The 15,815-nt window shown below is 43.0% G+C and overlaps 1 long non-coding RNA gene across 1 annotated transcript; it reads left to right on the top strand.

Annotated features, from left to right (window-relative positions):
- Positions 1-12,226: 12,226 nt before the first annotated feature.
- Positions 12,227-15,251, top strand: LOC137852207 (uncharacterized). The gene is made up of 3 exons (XR_011093720.1): positions 12,227-12,439; positions 12,971-13,012; positions 14,337-15,251. It is a non-coding gene; the product is annotated as an uncharacterized lncRNA (long non-coding RNA).
- Positions 15,252-15,815: the final 564 nt, after the last annotated feature.

Here is a 15,815-nt window from a genome sequence, read left to right as displayed (position 1 = left end):
TATAACTTCCAGGAGGTTCTGTGGGTGGATTTGTAACCATGTCGACTAGCTGAAGGACATTTAAGAGCAGATGTTTAAGCATAAATTTCTCTGTAATGTAAGACCTTGCCCAGCTGTAAAACCTATTCATGCTGAAAAACCACTGTGAGGTATCTGAGGATCTTTTGGAATTATAGTTACTATAAATTGAGTTCATTGGCTAGGTCTGAGTAAGGGAACAGCATTTGGGCTTTTTATATACGATGGAATTTGTAATAAGAGAAGTTCTGCCATCTTCGTTTTGTCCTGTATGTGTAGAGCCACATGTTTGAAAACAACTGACATTTTAAAAATAGTGAAGCTGAAGGATGCAAGCCAGGGAGAAGTTTGTGACTACCCCTATAGTTTCCTGTTCAAGTAACATGGAGGAAGATAAAATGTCAGAACAGAGTCAAGAAAAGAAAAAGCATGAGGAGTGCCATCCCTTCTGCCTCAAGAGTCGATTTACCCACCCAACAACAGGGACCAGCAGGGAGCTCTGTGTATTTTGTGGAGAAGCTTGAGGTTAAAAAAATAAAAAAATAAAAATAAATAAAAATGGAGCTGCAAACATGGCAAAGTGTCCTGGAAAGTAAACACCACACAGATAAAAACAGATCCATTGAGAAACCGGAGGGGAAGAAAAAGATCAGTTATCTAGAGGAAAGCAAGTGCTGACTCAATTTCTTTCTGTTTCTGGAAACAAAATTATGGTTTCTGACTAAGCAGCTCATCAAATTGAAAAAAAAATAAATAAATATCAGTGACATCAGATGATCAGGGGACTGCTACTGGTTTGTTACTGGTTTGTTACTGGTCCCCAGTGCCATGCAGACATTGCATTGCAGGTGAGGTGCCACTTGTTCTCCAGTGGTGCCTGGGAGTGGAGTGAGCCAGGGAAACATGCAGGTCCCAGTGGCTGCCCCGGTGCCTGATCCCAGATGGGTTTCCATGTGGCAGGAGGTCACAGCAATAGGTTCGGGATGGTAAGGGCCTGGGAGAGTTGGGGAATGTAGCTCCAGGCAAGGTGAGGATGAGAGGGAGCAGAGATGAGAGGAAGCAGAGGGGAAGGACACGTGGTGCTGCAGAGCTGGCTGCCCTCCCCTGCCACCTTACAAGCTCCGAGTGGGGCTCCTCCGTGTCCACCAGCCACATGCTGCAGGGGCACAAAAAGCTCTTGGTCCAACAGTTACACATCCTGCAGCACATTCATTTAAAGGCTTTGCCTATTTAGCATGGTTTGCTATAAAAATGTGTTTGCTATTTATCCTAGCTTGGATTTCCTTCTTATTGCAGAGAGGAGCCTTCAGCCTGGTGATGTGCAGTGGCGCTGGGTGCTGCACATCCCAGTAGTGGGAGTGAATCCATACAGATGGAAAGCATGGACCACGGGTGGGCATACCAGGAGGGACTGGAGGGAGCCTGCTCAGCAAGCAGCTTTACAGTCAGCTTTGCAGCCTCCACACTCCACCAACCTGGTGCTGGAGAGCTGCAAGCAAGAGCTGGCAGATGCGAGCACCTTACCTGCCTGCTGGTGCTGCCACACTGGGAATGCTTTTTAGGAGAAACAGCCTGCAGTCCTGCCGGGGGTTTTTGGAAGCTGTTCAAGATTATTTCCACATTGCCAGGAAAACACATGGCCCAAACTTACGAGCTTAATAATCACTTTAGCCCTCAACAGCAGCTGATAGTGGCTTATCTTCTCAGGCTTGTCTACATTGCCTACTAAACGATAATCCTAATTACAGCCCTAATTATGTTTCTGCCCAGAGTATTTGTAGATAACCTTAACTCTTGATCTGTTTAGTCTAGTTTTCCAGGTGGCAACAGATTTAAAAACAGGTTTTTAAACAAGATATGACTATTACATTTCTAATAATAGGAGAATGTGATCTCAACATTGCCTGTTATTTACGGACACGTGGTACAATTGGTTGACTGTGGTGGTTGTGAATGCAAGCTCATAAATCCAAGTTCACTTCTTACTTAGTTTGTGCCTGTGTTGCCTGATTTAAATCTTTACATAGTGAATTGGAAATGTCCTGGACTGAATTGGAAATACTTTAAGTATTTCAGATACAGGCAGCTCTCCCTAATGCCAGTTTGGAGCGGGCATCTGTCAGACATTGCTTTGAAACTTGCCTCTCAAGGAAACTCTCACCATTCCTGGGAAACAGATCCCTTTTTCATCCCAACACTCTTATCTCTCACAGAAGCATCTGAGGCAGAGTCACGCTCACGGGTTCTGCCCGCGCGCTTCAGAGGTTCCCTGGCGCGCAGTGTTTGTGTCCAAGGTCACAAAGAGAGCCATAAAAATGATTTGTAGTCTGGAGAAAATGCCTTGGAGGGGAAACCTTAAAGAGTTAGGTCTAATTATCCAAAACAAGGCTTCAATATGAGCCTGTTATAGGAGAAGTACCATAATGGGTACCACTGCCTCCTGGGACAGCGTAGCATCGAGCAAAAAAGATTTGTCTAGTTGAGAGCTCAGGCCAACGTCCAGCTGCAGAAATCAGAGGACTTCAAATCAGAAAAAAGCCAAGATTTAAAATCAGAAATATGGTTATTCAGTGGAACCAGCTACATAAAGCAGTGATGGGTTTGCCATCGCTGGATACTGTTCTGAAAAATAAGCTTTCAGCCAGACCCAAGTTATTGAACTCAGCTAAGGGTGATGGGATGCAACACTGTGGGTTGTTTCAGAAGAGGGCTTGAATTTCCCCTGAGTTTTAAACTCTCTGAATCTGTTAAGCAGATCCATCATGCTTGTATAGTACTATCTAGGATGGAATAGACTTCCATGTCATCAGAACTAGAGGGAATGTGTCCTTAAAGCTGTTACACCACTTCTCTGTATGGTCAAGAGCAGCATAACAGTAATTATTGCTGGTATTTTTCTTTTTTAAAGGGCACAGCATAAATTAGTGTATGACTTATTTATTTATTTATTTATTTATTTATTTATTTATTTATTTATTTTTACCACAAAACTCCACAATGTTGTATGAAACTGATGAACTCAGGCTCCCGGAACAGGCAATAATGGGGCTTCCAAGCCCTCCTGTTTCCCTGTGTAGCACCAAGCCCTCCTGTTTCCCTATGTAGCACTAATAGACTGCTTCAAGGTCTGTTCCAGACACACTGTGTCACTGGGATCAGTTTGAACCTCCTTTAAGGGTGGCATGTGCAGAGCTGCACCATGTACTACCTTTGCTCAGCTCTTCGTGCTGAGGTGGGTTTTGAATATAGGCTGTATTGGCAAGGATGTCATTTGCATATGCCTCACATGAACACAGAAAAATACTGCTGTATTCTACTTTAAATACTGCTGTATTCTACTTCAAATTCAATTCATAAAGCACATTTTATTACACTCTTAATCAGAAGGGAATTACATTCCACATGAGGTTTGTTATCTGGCCCCAGCCTGATGTTTGGCTCATTAAACAGCCCTCCAGGAAGAAAAAATTAGGAACCCCGGTCTAACATCTTGTAGTCTGAACCACTTGAGCACCAGTCTGAATGCTGGAGGAAGTGCTTTAGCTAGCTTCTCTGGTTCTGTGCCTCAGGGGACCTGTAGCCTTTCGAACTTTGTTGAAACACTAGTGACTCAACCAGGCTAATGAAGATTCGTATTTGTTTGTGCTTAATTCCTCCCAACCTACTGACTTACTATGGGTTATGTTGAGTTAAGGAAATAAGATTTGTCAAGGCATTTGAAATTTCCCTGACAAACACAGAGGGCTCACTTAATCATCATTTGTCATCAGCATCAGCATCCTATTACTACTACTACATACTAGTGCTCAAAGCCATGGAAAACTTTGTGGCCATGATAAAAGTTTTCCATACACAGAAACTGATTAGTAGATCCAAATAAAGATTTGTACAGCTGAGCAATGAGGGTGCCATGATGTCCAGCTTTAAGACTTCAGGTTCAAAGTGTAATCCATAAACTTGTGTGAGATGTATAGACCGTACACAGTGCTTGGGAGAGTTGGTCAAATCTCCAAAATAGCCAAACGCTTAGAGGGCTGTTTGAAGTTGCTAAACACTAGCCCAGAGATAGATGATAATAAAAGATCAATGGCAAGGATTGCTCCTTGAATTATTTCTCATTGACTAGAACAGGGGAATGACCTTGGACCAAGGTCTCCTTCCTCCAAAGTCAATGCCAGACCCGCCGCCTCTTCTTGTGTTTTCTTTCTTCAATTTTTGTTTCACATTTTATGTCACTCCTGGGAGAGTGGAGAGGAGCGCAGCTTCTCAGGGGTGAATCTGGCTGATCAGGAGAGGCAGTGTTACACACATCAGTGCAGGATGGCACTGGGCGCTGCTCCCCAGTTGCCTGCAGACATGCACTAACCAACAGCTTCTACACTTAAAAGTGGCACATCCAAATCACATGGGACTGAGTGCCACCAGGCACATGGCAGCAGAGCAACAGGTCAGATCCAAACTACTTGCAGGTGGGTAAGAGCAGTGATGCCTAGAAGTCTCAGGTTCTCTTGTAGGAATAAAAACGGTTCCTCATTTTCTGGGTCACTTCCACCTATAGCTAAAGAGATGGATTTCACATCAGCCTCTGCAGCATCTCGGTCCAGCTGTTGATGAGGTAACATCACCTCAACAATGGTAGTTTTCCTTAAAACCCTCAAGAACCCTTCAGTCTGTGACGAGAAAGCCACAAGCTAGCCTTTTTCCCTTCCAGACAAAACAGTGGAAACTCACTGATGATAGCAGGGTAAACAACACCAACACAACATTAGCCTTCTTCTGAAGACCTGGAGGTCTCTGACATTGCCAGTTGTATTGCACTGATCTTAACACAAAATAGATATGCACTCATTAGGTGGGTTCCTCAAGCAGCCTAACCAAGAAAATTCCTGCTCTCTGCCCCTTGTCTGAGCTTAGACACCAAGTGCGCCAGATGCCAAGCAGGAGGAAGAGTCCCTTTCATGGACTTACCTAGCTATGGTCAAGGTCCTGTTGGCCTTGTTGCACACCAGATCCTCTTATGCAATTTGTTTCCCATACAAGCAGCCCCCCGACTGTCCTGGCTCCATCTCAGATGCAAGACTTCCTCTTATTGAACTTCGTGAGGTTTCTGTCAGTCTGTTTATCCAGCCTGTCCAGGTTCCTTCAAATGGTAGCCCAGCCATTGAAACAGTGTTGAATGTTTGGTGTTCACAAACTTGCTAAGAGTGCACCCTGTCCCATCACCCAGGTTGTTACTAAAGTCATGAGGAAGCAATACTGATCCTTGAGAGACCCCAGTACAACTGGGCGTGAGCTGGCCTTTGCATCACTGACCACATCTCAAAACCGAGCAGCTCCTGCAGAAGTGAAAGTTTCTGTGTTTGGGAAGTTTTATTGCCCAGAACAGAGGCAGCTGTGGTACCTCAAGGGGTGCAGAAGACAAGCTGGGCCAACCTCCTCTCAAATCTCATGCTACACTCCCATACAGTGAAGCTGGAAGGGACAAGTTCTTAGCTTGTATCAACAAGGATACTTTGGTAAGGAGATCCTAATGAGGTAGAAATAACCCTAACTCTTCCACTCCTCCCAGCAGAGGGTTTATCCCAGCTATTTCCAAGGTTGATCTGGGCAGGATAAACCCCAGTGAAATTCATTTTTTAATCCTCTACTTTCATTTTAGGGGAGAAAAAAAATACACACGCTGTTTAAAAGACGACTTTCACTGTAGAGCTGCAGTCTCCATTTCACTGGCTTTGGTTCTGTTTCCAATGTTTGGTATCTCCATTAACATGTTAGGTGCAGGTCTGACAGACAGCTGCTATTCTTGGTCTTGTCGACACATTTCACTGTACTAAAATGACAGTCACAGCTGTGACTCATTACAAGAAAATGGCCTAAATATAAAATTAAGGCTGGGTCAGAAAAGCCACAAGAGTTAAAAAGAGGCTGAGATTAACAGCTTGACTGGGAACAGGTCTAGGCTTGGTGAACCAGATGAGAGAGCCTGCTGTTGCTTTTCCTATCTTCCAAATAAGCACAGAGTGAGACTTTCCGAGAAAAGGTTTCCCTTCAAGGAGCGAGTCTGTCAGCCCTCACCAAACGCCTTCGAGCACCTGCGCATTGAGTTCCTGGATGTGCCCATGCACAGCGCAGAAACAGACCAAATTATGGTAGAAAGGTAACAAAGTGACTATGTGCACCCACAAATTTGATCTCTTTTTATGGGAAGTTAGTCACGCTTTACAGTAGAGTGCATTCATTAATAGGTTAAGAAATGATTCTTGCACCTTTTAATAAATGACTAATTTTGTAGAGTCCAACAGTTTCTGAATCACTTAGCAGCAGAACTTGCAACCAATTTTAATAATTTCTTTCTGTTTTGGTAAACCGGCTTTAAATAGTCAAAATATTCAAGTCTGCAGCAATGTTTATAAACCATATTACAGTCCTGCTTAAAATAGAGCCCAAAAATTCTGGCAACAAGTGGTTTAATGTCTAGGTCTCAGCATCACAGGTGCGAGACTGCTGTATGTGTCCTGCTAATGACTTACTGAAAGGTGGTGTCGGAGGAGTCATTTCGTTCTCGCTGCCCCCATGCCACCGTATCAGCAGTGAGGATGCATTACCAGGTGTGTGCATAACGCCTTGATTAAATAAAGCCTCAAATTTGAGGCTGTGGGCAAAATTCCTGGTTTTAAAGGAGAACAATGCAGAGCTATTTTATACTACAAAACTACTAGTCTTACACTCTTCAGCTATAACTCAAAATTAAATAGGAAAGCAGATCTCCTATTCACCACATGCCACAGAAATTTTGGATACCATGAAAGCATTGCTATGACTGTGGCATGGGAGGAAGCTGGATGTGGATTTGCAGAGGAGCTGCCCTTCATCAAATTCCCTCCTTATATCTCATCTAAACCTTCACTCTTTTAGTTTAAAGCCATTACCCCTATTCTTCTCACTCCACTCTCTGACAAAGAGTCCCTCCCCAGCTTTCCTGTAGGCCCCTTTAGGTATTGGAAGGCCGCTGTAAGGTCTCCCCAGAGCCTTCTCTTCTGCAGGCTGAAAAACTCCAACTCCCTCAGCCTGTCTTCACATGAATGGTGCTCCAGCCCTCTGATCATCTTTGTGGCCCTCATCTGGACTCGGTCTAATACTTCTATGTCCTTCTTGTGCTGGGGACCCAGAGCTGATGGCAGGGCTCCAGGTGGGGTCTCATGAGAGCAGTGTAGAGGGGGAGAACCACCTGTTGGCCACACTGCTTTTGATACAGCCCAGGATATATTTGTCTTTCTAGGCTGCAAGCACATGTTGTTGAGCTTCTTGTCGACCAACACCCCCAGGTCCTTCTCCTCAGGGTTGCTCTGCTCTCAATCCATCTTCCACCCAGACTGTATTTGTGCTTGGGATTGCCCCGGCCCAGATGCAGGGGCTTGCCGCTGGTCTTATTGAACCTCATGAGGTTCACACTACCTGTAGACTCTTCACAGTGTCATTTTTGCCAGCATCAGAGCTAAACATACTGAGCAGGATGAGAAACCAAATGCCATGTCATACCCCTAAGACATGCTTGGTGTCTCTCTAGGGACAGGCAGAAGGCAGGGTGCACCAAATGAGCAGCCAAACATGCTGCTTAGCAGGGTGGAAGCTGAGGTTGTGCTTACTTCACCCTGCTTCTGATCTGTATTAGGTTGTCCTCAGAGTGACCAAGGTCAAATCTTTGTCCCACAGTACACCTCAGGCCAAGCTTGTGATATTGAGAGATGCAAAGCACTGTATCTTTGGGGTGCCCTGGACTCTGAGGCTCCCATTTAGAGACAGCCTTAAATCCAGAGCTGGCTACAAATGTACAGCAGTGCCTGGTCTGGCATTTGCAGGAGCATGAGCCTCCTTGCCTGTGTAGCCTCTTCCAACATAGAGTTACCCTTCGATTGCCTGGGAGTAAGGGGGAAGTAAACATAGCAGGATCAGACCCTGAGACTCAAGAGTATGGTCTTCATCTTAAAGAATCTCACTGTGGGAAATCAGAACCATACAGCAACATAAATCAAAGTAACATCTTATGCTTTGTACAAGACATGAATAGCCTGCTTTATGTAAGCTTCTTCAGTAGTGTGGGAACTGCTTCATCTTCTCTGATCGCTGCACTGTTATCTTCTTCTCTTTGCAGCAAGAGTGTTAAGCAGCAGAATAGCTAAGACTTTTTCTATTGTTCTGTAATACAAAACATTTTTAGGAGAGGATTGGTCACCTCATTAACTAGTATAACAACCTATATCCTAGTCCCTGTGTCAGAAGTGTGTTTCACTGCCAGCTTAGCCTTCCTGCAGCCACTCAGGCTTGGTGCAACTGAAGTGACATTGCAAGCACATGAGAAGAAACTTGAGAAGAAAGGGATTGTTCTCATCCAGATCCTGTGAAAAGTGTGGTCACAGATGGAACCAGTTTTGCAAATTAAACTGCTCTTGTTGGCACTGCTGTGAGCAGAGGGTTTAGACTAGATGCTCTTCCGAGGACCCTTCCAAATGATTCTGTGATCTGCCAACCACTAAGAAACCAGGTAGAAATGGAAAATATCCTCTATGCTGATTTTGTGACTCTATCCCTTACTTTTCTTTTGTTTTTATTAAAAATAAAACAAAATGAAACATTTAGTTTCTGGTTGATCTCAATGTTCCTTTCAACCAGAAAATTATTATTATTATTTTTCATTTTGGCAAGAAAATCCCCAAAATATTGGTTTTGGCTTTTGCTGTGTTCTGCTGAACAGAAAAATCAATTATTTGCATAGCCCTAAGTGTAAGGTAAATCTCATCAATCTCTGTAAAGTAAAGAAACTTAATGGCCAAATCTTTGCAATGAAAGGATACATTTACTGGCATAGATGTGATATATTAAGACTATTTTCCAGCAGTTAAAAGTCTTCAAATTCTGCAAAGCCCGTGAAAACCAGTACTGGAGGGCAAAGTAGCTCATGTGCTTTAATCTCATAATAGAAACTACAAATATAACCTCTGGAACTAAATATCACCCTGTGAATGTTGTTTCCTCAAGCTTGCATCTGCTGCTAAGAGGGAAAGAAGTAGAAATGTTCAGTAGCTTATAGTATCCTCATCACAATTTTTTAGTGTTTCTTACTTATGTGTATTTAAAGGGCTTACAGTATAACTTGATGAGACTCTTATCTCTTAGCCGTAGCAGAAATAGCTGTCTTGAAAAGCTAGAGTCTTTGCAAAAGCAAAAGTGTTCTCTAAAATAGGCTGAGGAAAAAATATGATCATTCCTAGGGGCATTTTCATGTTAAAAATCCTCTATTTTTTACAAATTTTGCATTTCCATAAGTAATTGCAGAGACAGTCTTTTTTTTTTTTTTTTAATTTTATGTTTTTAAATAGCAAAAGACAAAATATGGGACAGTAAAGAGGAAACTAAAAATGCCATTGGCATCGCAAAATGCAAGGGAAGATCTTGCCTGCCTGCTGGTGCCATGGACAGATACAAGTTCTGTAGGAAGGGTAGAGAGAGAAAGTGAGTAGAGGAGGCTTTAATGATATACAGAGGAGGGCTTTGAGAGCATTAAGCTTTGCTATGGAATGAGTAACAGACTAATCAATTGATTATTGACCAGAATCTTCCCAACATAAGGGGAAGGGGAAGGGGAAGGGGAAGGGGAAGGGGAAGGGGAAGGGGAAGGGAAGGGAAGGGAAGGGAAGGGAAGGGAAGGGAAGGGAAGGGAAGGGAAGGGAAGGGAAGGGAAGGGAAGGGAAGGGAAGGGAAGGGAAGGGAAGGGAAGGGAAGGGAAGGGAAGGGAAGGGAACAGCTCAGTTGGAAGGAACCTTCAGAGATCATCTAGTCCAACCACCTGACCGCTTCAGGTCGATCTGAAAGTTAAAGCATATTATGAAGGGTATAGTCCAAGTGCCTCTTGAACAGTGATGGGCATGGGGCGTCAACCACCTTGCTAGGAAGCCTGTTCCAGTGTTTGACCACCCTCACAGGAAAGAGTTTTTTCCTAATGTTCAGTCTGAACCTCCCCTGGTGCAGCTTTGTGACATTCCCTCACATTCCAACATGGGTTATCAGGGGAAGAAACCAGCATCTCACTCTCCACTTTCCCTCCTCAGAAAGGGGAGCACATCCTTATTGGAAGGCAAGTCTGGGAACATGAAGGAGAAAGAGATGACAGAGGATATCCAGCATTAATTTACCAAGAGCAAATCATGCCTGACCAGGATGATTGTGTTCTTTCATGAGATGACTGGCTCAGAAAGCAAGAGCACAGCATTATCAAGGCTTTAGTGAAGCTGAAGCTTTTGACACAGTTTCCTATAGCACTGTTGTGGTCAGACTGGGAAGATCTGGACTGTGTGTATGGACTACAAAGTTGGTGAAAAAATTTGGCTGAACTGCCCCCACTGAAAGAGTGAGCATCCTTGTCTTGAACTGGTGGCCAGTCATGAACGGCATTGCTTAGGGCTTAATAAAGGGGGGCTGATAGTGTTTAATATCTTTATTGATGTCAAGTGTGATGATACAGAATGAACCTGCAGCAAGTACACCAATGACACCAATCTGGAGGGAGAACTAGAAAGTAGGGTTTCCATTAAGCAGGATCATAGCAAGCTGATGAAACAAGCTGACAGAAACCTCATGAAATTCAACAACAGCATGTGCAAAGGTGGAATAACCCCATGCACTGGTATAAGCTGGGGACAAACTGGCTGAAAAGCAGCTCTGTAGACATTAACCTGGCAGTCTGTGGACAACAAGTTTGGGTGAAGAAGGCCAGCAGGATCCTGAGCTGCATCAGCAAAAGCCAGATGGTCCAGGAAAGTGATTCTCCTTTCTATTAGGCACTCCTGTGGAACTGTGTACAGTTTTGTGTGTGTGGTCATTCTGAAGCAGGTTGCACAGAGAGGCTGGGGAAATCTTCATCCTTGGATATAATCACATCTTGACAGGACAAGACCTTCCAGATTCTGATCTAACTTTGAAGTTGGTCCTCAAAGGAGAAAAGGGCTGGATGAGGTGGTTGCAGAGGTCTCTTCCATCCTATATTTTTCTGTGAACACCTACTGGTAAATCTTATTTTGCTAGTCACATATTATTGTTTTAGGCCCCTGTTACAATATTGTTTCGAAGACCTGGTATTTTTTTGAGGGTGAGGGAGAAGAATTTGAAGAGAAAAGGAAGTGCTTATAGATGCAAAAGATAATCAATGGATGCAGCCCTCTTCCTTGTTCAAGTGTACTCTTGCCCAGAAAAGCATCAAATATCTAATCACCTCCTTAGGCTGCCTTATAGAGTGAACAAAGTGTGTAACTGCTTTTCACCACGTGTTGCAAAAGATATCCTGGACCAGTGTGAGGAGGTTCAAATCATCACTTCCCACTGCCTGGGAAAGATCTCTATTCATCAACTTATCTGCTACTCTTGGTGTAGGCACTGAGAGTGAAGCCAAGGGGTCTCTAGGAAACTGAAGCATTTCCAGCCCACATGATTTATTGGATCAATCCTTTAGTGCCTTCTGAACAACACACATCTTAAGTTTTCAGATGAGTAGCAAATGAAGCATATTTTAACACAGTACTGCAAAAATGTCAGTGACACTTGATAAGCTCATCTGTCAAGCAAAAAGAAAAATCAGCAATAGCTGCTGAGAACAAAATGCTCTTTTACATCTACAAAAACCAAGTGCCACTGCTGTATCTCATCAAAACTAATTTTCCTCGGTTTTAAAGTGTTAAAAAAATTTTAAGAGTTTAACTCACAAAGAAATGATTAATTTTCTTTTTAATAAGCAGTTATGGCATTAGTCATCTCTTCTGATTCACAATGAAAGCTACGGGGCACAGTGGGATGTATTTACCAGGAGAGGTGTTGAATTTAGTCTGACATGTAGACTTTTTGAAGTATTATTTCTTGAAGTTTTATGTATGAAGGAAGAAAGGCACAAAGGCTTCGAAACTGGAAATGGCTGAGTACAGAGAAACAAATGGTAGGTAGGAAAAAAATTCTTCACAAAGTCCTGGCTTTTCTTACAGGCCTTCTGTGTTTTTTGGTTGTTTGTTGGTTTTGTACACTTATACTGCCTTTGGGACTTACAGAAATTCCAGCTCTGGGTCTCCTTTCTGGGGGCATGTCCCTCAGTCATGGACTCACCATGATGTGGTCCTTGTTCTGCTTTTCTGATCCTGATCTGCTTCTCCCTCTTCTTTCTGGACTGCTGTACCTCAGGTTTAGTACCTCCATCAGGATAGTTGAAGACAGAGGTGCTGGTCCTCTCACAGGAGGAATGGGTCATGTTGTGACAAGGATCTGTAGCAGACCATGCTTCTGTGCTCTCTGGTTTCTTGCTGAAGGATTGGAGGGGGGGCTTCAAAATCTCAAAGGTACCTTGAACATCACCAATTTTTCAACATATGTTATGCATAAGGTGGTAGGTATAATTATCTTCCCTTTAACTTTAAGCATAGCTCTGAAGTTAAGCTCTGACCTTTTCCATGTCTGTGCACATTCTAGAAAAAAGTAGATGGAGAGGAATTAAAAATGGCTTAATACAGTATTATAGTAAGGAAAAACAGCTAAATAAAAATTACTCACAATACTCAGTTGCCTGATGGAAGAGAAGCCTGATGGAAAAGAAGGAAGTGCTGAATGCAGTTTGCATTGCAATGGGTTGTAAAACAACATACAAAAACTTGAAAATGAGGACTGACTTTTCTGCTTCTCCTCAGCTTCCTCACAAGCCAGACGAGTCAGAACAGTTACTTTAGCCATGGTGAGAAAGAGGCTCAAACACAAGCTTCTGCTCTCATCTTCCTGCCTCCTTCAAGCAGTAACTTCCCTGAAGTCCCATCTCCTCTCCTATGTTACCATGCTTTGATCAATGTTTTAAGGGTTGTTTTTATAACTGTTTGCCTTAAAGGAGTGATGTACCCACTGAGTTTAGGTAATCTGAACCCCACAGGTTCAAATTAAGAAAGAGGCTGGACTGGATTACAACTAACAGGTAAGGCCCAGAATGAGACAAGTTAGCACACTGTCTTTATAACTTTATACATCTGTAGGATGCCTCATGTTTTCAAGGTTTAGATCCTATGGTTTTACTTGTTTTTAAAAAACAAAACAAAACAAAACACGCACACACACAAACTTATTTCTTCTACTACCTTACCTGTTTTGTTTTGTTTTTAAGCTTGTTTTGCAATTTTTATCAGCCTGCAGACATTTTAGCTGGTTAGTCAGTTAAAAGATATGCACCTGAAATTTCAGAGCAGCTCAAAAGCTTGCAAAGTTTAGTGCTTACAAAAGTGAAAGAGCAACAGCGCTGGCCTGACTCATACCCTGTAGGAGTAGGTGCTAGCATAAACCTCCCCACATATATCTGCTGGTTCATCTCAGCCCTTTTAACAAGCTGTAGTCTGTTTTAACTCGTTACAGCGCAGTACTAGCAAGCTTAGGTAGGAGACTGCTTTCCTGGGTTAAAATAGCTTCTTCAGCACCTACTGAACAGAATTTTACAAGCAACAGTTTATATTATTATATACAATTGGACTACTTGAACCAAGCTATGGCAGTTTTTATGTTAAAGAATATTGTGTGTGTCAGCAGGTGTATAGCTCAAGAACCCCTTGCCAGATTTGGGGCAGATGCTATATTTTTGTGTGGTATGTTCCCTGCCTCCTGAGTCTCTGTTGTGCCCTACAGACACAGCCTGACCTGTGGTGGAAGCTCTCTTTCAAAATCTGATCAAAAGGACTGTTTTTGCCTGAATACAATATAGATATGGGAGATATAACTGTATATGTGTTCTGTTATGCCTTTACTTTGCATTGTGTTGCAGGAGTGTAAGGGTAGGTGGTATGTGGTTGCCCCCAGGTACGGGGGCAGGCCAGCAGGGCAGAATTAGACTGTTTGTCTCAGACCTACGTTGTGCCTCTTGCTGGCATTGACCTACAAGGAATATTTATTGTGAATACCACTGTGCTCCTCTGGTCTGTGGCCAAGAGATTAAAACAGGAGGAGGACCAGAAATCCTGTGCTTTGCTTTGTAAGTTCCTCTGTAGTTGTGTTTCCTCTTTGGTAGGCCCCTAACGCAGATGATACAAGCATATGTTTATGTTTCCCTGTTTTTCTCTGAAATGGTCTTCAGTAAAGTGCTCATTCCAACTTTGTCCATGTATTTTCATTTTGCTACTTGATATGTTCAAAGTTCTTTCGCCTTCACTCCCTCCTTGCTTTTACTTTTTTCTCTTTTTGTTATGTGAACAGGTGCTATGGAAATGATCCTGCTAGGACAAATCAATTTTTTTTCTCTCCCCTTGACGTCCTAGGTCCCTGTAGAACTGTTTACAGGTGTGGAAGTGAACAGAGAAAACAGATGGAACAAAGGCTGCTTTTTGGGGATCCGAGAAGAACAAGGGTTCAAATCTCCCACAGGACTGAGGCACCTAGATAATTTTGGCAATCTTGGCTAGCCAGGAGATGGTATGCAGTGTGAAGTGCTACAATATGTTATGGAAGGCAAAATGGCAGAATCTTGTCTGGAGTAACATTCTGGGATAGTGCTGAATTTATAAACCATTCATGCCTTTTCACAAAAAGACATGCAAAGGGACAGAAGTGTACTTAGCTGAACCACGAACAGCCTACTCCAGCGATACCTTGATTTGCTCATGCTGATACCATCTGCAAGGAGAGGGTGTTGGAAATGAGACCAAAGCATTTTGCAAAAAGAAAGAAAAAAAAAAAAAGCATTCGTCAACTTGCAAGCAATATAACTTCTGGTATTTTCCCTTCAAATTAAAAACACTTGTCAGGCAGATTTCCAGCATAGCGTGTGGTGAGTTTGTAGCAAGATTATGATGAACATAAAGAAAACACTGTCAAGTTCAGTTCAGCTCTATATCTGGGGTTTGGGAAAAAAAAAAAAAAAAAAGTAAAACACACACACACACAAAAAAAAAAAAAAAAAGAAAAGAAAAAAAAAGGAAAGATTTATGGCTGGTGTGCTTTTTTAACAGTAATGAAAATGGTTAAGGAGAACAAGAATACCAGCACGTCTTGCAGGGTGACCATTGACCATGAGCCACACTGTGGCTGTGTTGGTGCTGAGGTTCCCCAGCCGCAGTACGGAGCATCTCCTGGGGCTCAGACCGCTTCAAAGCCTATGTGACCCAGCACAGATCTGGGACATATTGCTTTCTCTGGTGTTACCTCTGCTCCCCCACCAAAAAAAAAACAAACCAAACAAAACAAAACAAACCAACCAAACAAAAAAAAACTATTCTATAGGCACCTGTCTAAAATCATGGCTTAAAAAAGCAGCTATGTTCCAGTCAGAGAGGAACCAGGGAGGGGGGCAATGCAAGCATAAGATGTGAGAGCTCTTTAATAACAATCAAATATTCAAATATTTTTATCCCAGCTCTCATCCTCAGGCTATGAGTCTGCTGTGCAGGTGGCACTACCCATGTCTAACAGCACGGCAAGGCCACAAAGCATTGAATTGCCTGATGAGGAGACCCACAGGTGGGAAGTGGCCAGGGTTTGGAGAGACACAACGTGTTTTTTTAATCAGAAAATGCCAGCATTTTAAACCCGTAGCTTCCAGTGAAATTATGTTGGTGAGAGGCAGAAGAGAGGTTGGTGGGGAGAAGAACCCATCTCCCCACCCTGGGGGTGGCTGGAGACCTCACCCAGTCTCCTTAAGCATTTTCCAGGTTTCCTCTGTAAAAATAGTGAATGATGGCTTGGGTTGTATAAGTGGGTTAAAATAAATTCAAGTCCATTTTTAACGACCTGGGCCCTTC

The sequence above is a fragment of the Anas acuta genome, chromosome 1 (genome assembly GCF_963932015.1).
Source record: "Anas acuta chromosome 1, bAnaAcu1.1, whole genome shotgun sequence".
Classification (NCBI taxonomy): domain Eukaryota; kingdom Metazoa; phylum Chordata; class Aves; order Anseriformes; family Anatidae; genus Anas; species Anas acuta.
The sequence above is the reverse complement of the archived record's forward strand: the minus strand, read 5'-3'. Positions and strand labels throughout refer to the sequence as shown.